Source organism: Phasianus colchicus, chromosome 2 (assembly GCF_987193195.1).
Source record: "Phasianus colchicus chromosome 2, bPhaCol1.hap1.1, whole genome shotgun sequence".
Lineage (NCBI taxonomy): Eukaryota > Metazoa > Chordata > Aves > Galliformes > Phasianidae > Phasianus > Phasianus colchicus.
Window position 1 is genome coordinate 46228433 of NC_143437.1, and position 6594 is coordinate 46235026.

The 6594-nt window shown below is 40.9% G+C and overlaps 1 long non-coding RNA gene across 1 annotated transcript in view; it reads left to right on the top strand.

The window, feature by feature from the left end:
• LOC149919003 (uncharacterized) overlaps window positions 1–5024 on the top strand; it is a 48830-nt gene extending 43806 nt beyond the window's left edge. The window contains exons 2-4 of the long non-coding RNA XR_016464713.1: window positions 153–520; window positions 3078–3231; window positions 4631–5024. This is a non-coding gene — a long non-coding RNA (uncharacterized LOC149919003). The remainder of the gene's footprint in view (window positions 1–152; window positions 521–3077; window positions 3232–4630) is intronic.
• Window positions 5025–6594: the final 1570 nt, after the last annotated feature.

Here is a 6594-nt window from a genome sequence, read left to right on the forward strand (position 1 = left end):
CTCCATATTTATTAATCAGGAATTCTTATATTAACAAATCCAGGGTACACCTAAAAGACTGTTGACAATTGCAAAATTTACTGAACAGCTACTGTAAACCAAGGAGAATGTGAGAGTTATTTTTGTTTCCATTTTTCTTTTTTTTTTTCTAGCTAAGGTTATTGAGGATGACCAGAAGAGATGAGGCAGACTGGCTGACCCGTCACGGAAAAATGATAAATTTGGTTTTGAGGAGTACGATGTGAATATGATGCCCAAAAGCAGCAATCAGTCACACCAAAAGAAATGAACAAATAAAACCAAAGCTAGGAAAACAGCATGAATGTCACTGTTAAAGAAAGACTGAGAAAATTAGATTCAGCCTGAAAAAAACCCACCTGAATCTGTTACTGAACAAGCAAACAGAAAGGCTGAGAAGTGATAGCTTTGAAACAGGAAGCTCATGGAAGCCAGTAGCATGTCAGGCTGAAGGAAGAAGCTCCACTGGAGGAAAAAACTGAGAGAGAGCAGTGAAATGTGGGTAAGGATTGAGGAAAATCACACAAGCATTTAAAGGCTTCTACAGATGACAGTATTTATGAAAAGTAAAATAGGAAAATAAAAATTTAAAGGTTTTCTGACAGCTCTGGAGTTATAGACACTGCCCTATGAGTTAGGCTTATTGTTAAAATAGCATAGGACACAGAATTTCATGGCAGGGAGGACAGACGAACCACCACAGACAAACACCAGCCAGGCACTATGTCAGGGCACTTGCTGTGAGAGGACACCAACAGCAGCCCTAAGCCAGCACCTCCCTTTTTACAGTCCTGTTGGGGCAGAGCCATGGGGCTGGAAGCAGCAGCAGAGAGGACCTAACAGCCACCTAAATCTGATGGTGGTGCCTTTACCTTGTCACTCAGCATCCTGACTTACAACCATGCAATTCTCCTTTGTTGCTGGTGTGCCGCACAGCTCAATCCATTAGCCCCACTGGCCTGCCTTAAAATTCTGGACTGGAATGGATTGAAGGAATGAAACACATTAGGTACAAAGCGTGCAGATAATATTGATGATCATACAAAATATGCTTCAATAAAAGCTTAATAACTTACCAAGAGGCAATAAACCCAAGTGTGACCTCAAATGCACTACTCATAGCTAATTTACAATTTCTGGCAGGTTTCTACCTTGGAGACACAACCAGCACACGCTATTTCAGAAGAGGGCTCTACAGATAAGCAAAATGAGTATAATAGCCTCCTTAGCCAGCATAAATCAGCATCGTTCCTGTGACTGCCAAGCCAGTTTACTCTGCCCGTGTACCTGTCCTCATTTTGCTTGGTGTGACCAAAATGAATGAGTTCATATACCTGGTGAAGCCTGCAGGTGCTTGAGCGCAGGGGGGCAGCTGTGGGAGGCCTGTGGCTCCCTGGACAAATTTACATACTCAATTTCAGTCAGAAAGATCTTGCTGCACTTGTAATCCTTTTTCTGAATTAAAAGATATTCTCTGAGTGAACCCTCGAGAATTGAGGGCACAGTGGCATTGTGATAGTTTGGAAAACTGCCATAATTACTTCTTCTATAAAAAGAACCTTTGCATCACACGATGTGGAGTGGAGAGTTTTTAAAGAGATGAGAAAAACGGACATGAGCAGATTATAGTTGAGGGGCAGCTTTCCAACTGGATAAAGTTCCTGACGTGCTGAAATACTCCTGTCCTCCTTACAGGGACAGCTCCTGGGTCTTTAACCACCACTGAGTGGGTGCAAAAGACAGAAATGCTCAGCATGCTGCTTCACAGTAAGAGGTCACAAATAAAAATGAGCAAACTCTGTAAACCAGGCATGTCCAATCAATGGCCTAGCATGGCTGTCAATGCAGCCCTGCACTGAAAGGATGGTGTCTCTTCACTACTGAGGGATGGGTGCAGATGCATCACTCAGCAACAACCAGACATTGGTGTGCTATTAACACCATGTTGACTGAAACCAAGGCATGGGGCAGTGCTGGGCAATGCTAACTAATAACTGTATGCATTTTGATATATTAGCTTAACACAAGGCTATGAACAGCAAAGAATACACAGCTTTCCATTTTGATAAAGGAATTTGAGAGTATATTTCAAGGTTGCAAAAAAAAATCATCAGTGTATATTTGTAACACCATTTTCAGTCAATACAAATACATGACCTGCAAACAAATGGAATGTCTAAAGTTATAATCAGATATTCAGCTCAAAAATCTGATCATGGCACTTTATCAGACTTTCATAAGACCTCTCTTACCAGAGAAAAATATCCCTCGTTTCACAATCACACCTTATTCATGTTATTGCTTTTCGGCCGTACACATTTGTGAAGACTGGAGGAGTAAAATTTCATTAAAAATCTCTACTGAACACCTTGAGAGTTCACTAAGAACTGCAACCACTGCCATCAAACCAGCCTGATGCATTCATTTCACAAAAACAGGGTCAAATATCCCACTAGTTTTTGGTTTTGTCCCTCTTTTTTTTTTTTTTTTTTTTTAAGAAAAACATTAAAAATAAAAATATTTTGTTACTTATGTATTAACAATATTGTATATTTTATGTGGGCTGCTCCAAAAGTGATGCCTCCTATTTTATGATGTTGTCTCACAACATCAGAGGCAGATGTTGGGGGGTATGGCAGTAGGGTTTGAACCTTCCCATCAATGTTGTTACGTTTTGTTGCCATGTGAGAGATGACAGTAGAGGGGCAGTCTAACAAAATGGCATCTCACATGCAATTGCAGATGAAGCTAAGAGGTGTCACTGAATTCCTCCAAGAAGGAAAAATGGCACCCACTGACATTCATTGATGCTTGCTGAATGTTTATGGAGAATAAATGGTGGATGTAAGTACAATGAGGCTCTGGGTGGTGCATTTCAGCAGTGGTAACTGTGGGTCACCTTTGCTGGTACAGATTTTTATGATCATATCATGCAGGTTCTGATTCATTGCTGGTGAAAATGAATGTCTAATGGTAGTGGTTGTGTCGAAAAATAATGTTCTATAGCTGAGAATTTGCTCTGTCGAATAATATTATTGTGCTCTTTGTATCTGTTGCAGTTCCCATGGAAATAAATAGGAGACATTACTTTCAGAGCAACTTATGTATATGCTGCCCAAGATAATTCCTCTCTATGCAACATGGCCCAGGCAAGCCAAAAACTTGTTTTTCACTGAATGATGGCACAAAGGATTTACCAGCTCCAAAGGGAAGGTGAGTAAAGGGGACCAAGCAGTACAATCTCTTTTGTAGTCATGAGAAAATAAGTGAAATACCAGTATCAGTTCATATTTGTTCTCTCAGAGTATCAGTTTTTCAAGAATGTAGATGAGGTCTTATCCCAGTGTACTGCTTGTGCTCCTACAACACTGAACAATTCTGTACCTCTAGCATGCTGCTAGCAGGGGAAAGGGACCATCACCAACATCGTATGCCAGGGCTTCCCTCCCCTTCCCAGCCTTCTCTCAGATTCTGTTAATATACAGTCACTGGACAGTCAGGTGATATGTCAGAGAATTCATTCTCAACCAAATCAGCAAACTTTGTATATTGAATGCTTCACTTGGGTAAATGTCTGAAATGGCAGAGCTGAGTTCACACACCACGAGAAACTCCATGGAAATCACTTTGGCACAAACTCAGTGTTTAATCTGAACCACAGCTAATGCTATGAGCCACAAATGTTTACATGTCACATACTCCACTCCAAATTCTTTCTAATATCAGCTGAGAATTCTATACTATTTTCCAGAAAAATATATTTTAATTACCATAATTTGATAAAATGCTGGACTGCACCACAAAAAGAAAAAATATTATTCCCTGAACATCATGGCCCAGCAGACAAATGAGCAGGCTGCTATTTGAACTGTGAAGCAATGTGCCCATCTATAACACAAATGTTCTTTATCAAATATCATGTTATCACAAGGTTGATGGCAGACAAACTGTGTTGTATAACCTCTTGCAAAGCAGTGAGACACAAATTCCAACATAAAGAAAGTAAAAGATGAGAGTTCTGTTTTCCCTCAAGGCTGATTTTCTACATTTCCCAAACAGAGGAGATGAAGAGGAGAAAAGTCCATTCAAAGAACAAAGAAAATAGGTGGAAACTCAGAATAAATACCATAATTTTTAAAAAAAGCAATGCAATTTTGTGTTGTAGTGTATGACTAAATACAAATATGAGCAGCAGATGTTGGAATGCAGCAGCAAACAATTGTGTAGCAACTTGCGTCCATTATAAAGTGGACAAGGAAAAATAATGGAGATGTCTTTACTTTTCACATTGCTCTAATTTTATTTAAGTAATTTGCTCCAACTCATAGAGCAAAAAGACCATTCCAGGTAATATGGCTGATGACATTATTCAGCGTTTTCAAAGTAATGGAGGTTTTATTACTGTTGTTATTATTTCTGGTGACAGATGTGCCAGCAGAACAAGGGCAATAATTGTGTGCATGCATATTTGTGTGTCCCCTATTTTAATTTATTCTTACTGCTTTTGGGGTTATTTAGTAAAAACAATAATTTCCTACATTTTAAATAACCATGTAAATACAATACAAAAAAGATGAGAATGAAAAGATCAGATTTCTGTGTTATGTTACAGGTCATTCAGGAGTGTGACGCAGGGAAAAAATTCAAGTCAGTAAGTCAAAACACAGTCATCATGCAAATTCATCGCAGTATGAAGTTCCCCTTGTCATTGGTAAGCGAGCTCAATAACTTCTTTAATGAACTCAGTCACAGATGGAGACTACACTGGAGACTTTTCAGAAGCAATTCTAAGTCCATCTCAAAAAGTAACTGTGTCAGGCATTTTGGGACTGAAATTTAAGCAAGAGCCCACCTTGAAAGGACATAAGATTGATTGCACGTGTCGGTGCCTCATGCAGAAGTTTGTCAGAGCAAAGGGAGCAGGGACTGAAATGATGACAGGTACCTGAAATGGCACCATTTGTTAATGCCTGCTGGTTTCATTCTGGGGGAAATAAAACAACCACTTCTCAGGCAGGATCCTATACAGTGATTTAAAGATAGCAGTGGGAACAGTAAATAGACTGGCTTCCAGTTCTTTTTCCCAAAAATCTATTTCTTTGCCCTATCAACCCGTCTAAAAAAAATGCCTGCCAAGAGGAAGTCACCAATGGGTCTGCACCCAACATCCCCACACACCCAGCAGCAGCCAGGATCCTGCCCACAGGACCTCTGCTTTCTGCTTTATCTCAGCACATACAACATGCTGCTGCCTGCGGACATGACATTTTATGGACTCTTGGCTCTTGTTCATGTTTACGATCTTCTGCAGTCTGCAAAACACCCTCTCACTGGTTCCAGGTCACTGATTTTCCAGGGCAATTTCTCTGAGCTCAGCTCAACGCTCTGGTCCCATGGCCCCACAGCCTGCCCTCTAGGTCCGGTGGCAAATTCCTTTTCTTAAACCTACATCAGGGATACCCAGTTTCAACAGCAGGGGCAGAAACATGCCACCGACTCTGTTTCTGCAGGAGCTGGTCCCTGCGGGCTGCATTGTCAGCTATTCCATGAAATGTACCCTCAGAGGACAACTCTGCCCCAGTCCCTGCTCACACAGAGGTTTTGGCAGAAGCCAGGCCAGCACCCTGCTATGTCCACTGATGGGGATGGCTTTAGGGAAGCGTGGTCACAAGTTTGGATCTAAACGCCCAAAGAATGCTGATGTCTTGTTTCAGGCTCCTGCCTGACACACGATTCTCAGTCCAGATTTGTTGACTCCTAGCTCAGCCATCCTTTCTAATGCATTTTAAAATAACATTATTATTACTGCTGTTATTACTCAGAAGGTTTAATTTGATCCTCAGAGCTCTCCCTGAAACTTGCACATCACTCAATCTATTGGCAGGGAGATTGCAGTTGCTGTTTTGTTTTTCTTTTGAGAACGAGCTTGACTCTTTTTGTTGTTGATAAGGGCATTTCACATTTCACTGGTGATGCAGGCCTGCAGCCCAGATCCAGCAGAGAGAAATGGCTACAATTCTTCACACAGGATGAAGTTTCGGGTTAAGGAATACTAACTAGCAAATCACAAGCATGCCAGTAACATTCTTCTTTATGTGATTTCACTGCAGTGAAATAATATTCAATGAAAAAAAATATGGTAGATTACCAGATTATGTTTATTTTTTTCTGATGCAACTATCAGCAAAGCGAGGATCCAAGAGCTTCTGTGTTTAAAGCCAGAAGGAATTATTTGTTCATCTAGTCAGGCTTCCTAAACATTATATTCCATTAAATTTCATGCCAGTATCTTACATTAAATCTAAAGGCTTTTGAAAAACTAAAGAACTTCGGGAGCTCACATCTTTTGAGGAGATTAAACTGCATGTTTCGGGCAGAACCAGAGAGAGCAAGCCAGTGCCTGAGGAGCCTGGAACGGCAGAGAGCTGATTAGGTGGAGCATGTTCCCAGAAAGCAAATAGTGTTCTCATTGCTGAGGGAAGTACAGAACTGCTCTGTCAGTTTTCTCAGGGAGTTAAGCTGCATTTCTAAGCCCCAGCCCATGTGGTTGTGTCAGTGAGTGAGACAGCCTCTCCA